At 36.2% G+C, this 1,654-nt stretch overlaps 1 pseudogene; it reads right to left on the bottom strand.

Moving 5' to 3' along the window:
• Positions 1–476: 476 nt before the first annotated feature.
• Positions 477–1,414, bottom strand: LOC140516804 (olfactory receptor 4P4-like; annotated as a pseudogene).
• Positions 1,415–1,654: the final 240 nt, after the last annotated feature.

Raw genomic sequence — 1,654 nt, 5'->3', positions numbered from 1 at the left:
AAACCTCTAGGATAAGGTTTTCCCTTTGTTTCACTATTGTCTGCAAGATTTCAATTGAAAGATGTTAAGTTGTATCAAACAGATCTCAAAAAATATCCCTCTTCATCGATAATGTTTGTATAAAAATATTGGGGGGAGAGAAAACATCTTATCAATGAAAACAGCTTTAAAAATGTATCGTTTTCATTGGAATTGAAAAAAAGTTTACTATTGTGCGAGGAAGGAGGAACTCCTTCTTCCTCTACCTACATGTGTGTGAACAAACATCTTGTTGATCTATTATCCGTCATTGTACTGGTTGTTCTTTCTAGTCTTTTCCCTCCATTTTTTCATTGAAAAAAAGTAGTTTGTATTAACTACATGGATCACTAGTCTCTTACTGCTCTAAATCTTATTGGCTTCCTACAAGACTTAACTAGGCACTGAATTTTTAATTACTTTGAACCATGAAAATCTGGTGAGAGGCAGCTTTTTCCTCAGAAAACGAGCTTTCTTCTAAAAAACTTTTTTCTGCTCCATGTATTCATCACTGCATTTTTGATGTCTTTATTTTTCAGAGCATAGATGAAAGGATTGAGCATGGGACCTATGATGGTGTAAAAAATGGCAAACACTTTATCTTCCTTAAAAGTAGTCGCTGGTCTAATATAAATGAAGAGTACAGGACCAAAGAATAAAATCACAACAGTGATATGGGAACCACATGTAGAAAGAGCTTTTCTGCAGCTCTCAAAAGAGTGCGCATGGAGAGTGTATAATACCATAGTGTATGAACCCATCACCACTATGAAAACCATCAAGGCAACCATCCTTGAACTGACAATCACTAAAAACCCCACTCTTTGAGTATCAATGCAGGCAAGTTCCAATAGGGGATATGCATCACAGAAATAATGATTTATCTCATTGGGGCCACAGAAGGGTAATAATATCATAAGGACAATCTGAGAAAATGAATGCAGAGTTGCCCAAGCAAAGGCAGATAAGACCATCATATTGCACCTCTCCCTGCTCATGATCACCTGGTACTGCAGAGGTTTGCAAATGGCTACATATCGGTCATAGGCCATCCCTGTGAGGACAAAGATTTCTATTGCCCCGAACAAGTGCATTGTAAAAACTTGGATCAAGCAGTGGTTGTAAGAAATGCTTTTCCTTTCAATCAGCAAGTCACTGATGAGCTTTGGTGTCACTGTGGAGGTGTAACAAACATCTATGAGGGATAAGTGAGTTAAAAAATAGTACATGGTTGGTCAATGAGCTGACTGCCCAGGATAGATATCATGATTATCAAATTTCCCATTAGAACAGCCACATAACAGAATGAGAATAGGATAAAACACAGAATCTGAACATCATGATTCTGAGAAAGTCCTAAAAGAATAAATTCAGTGATGTTATTCCTGTTTTTCATGGTTCATTGTGAAGAATGGCCAGTAATAAAATCTGAAAGGATATAAGCAATAAATAAATATAAGAAGCAGAAATTGAGAACAATGTACATCATAACCCATTCCCAGGACTTAGAGAAAGGCAAAAAGATTTAAGTATGTTGGAAAAAGAAAATTCAGTACATAACTTGTGTATTGGCCAAGTATGGCTCTATTTGGATTTGTAACAAGTAGCACTGATACACATTTACAATGTTAGTACA

The sequence above is a fragment of the Notamacropus eugenii genome, chromosome Y, assembly GCF_028372415.1.
Source record: "Notamacropus eugenii isolate mMacEug1 chromosome Y, mMacEug1.pri_v2, whole genome shotgun sequence".
NCBI lineage: Eukaryota > Metazoa > Chordata > Mammalia > Diprotodontia > Macropodidae > Notamacropus > Notamacropus eugenii.
Note: the sequence above shows the minus strand (reverse complement) of the source record. Positions and strands in the feature narration are given on the sequence as shown.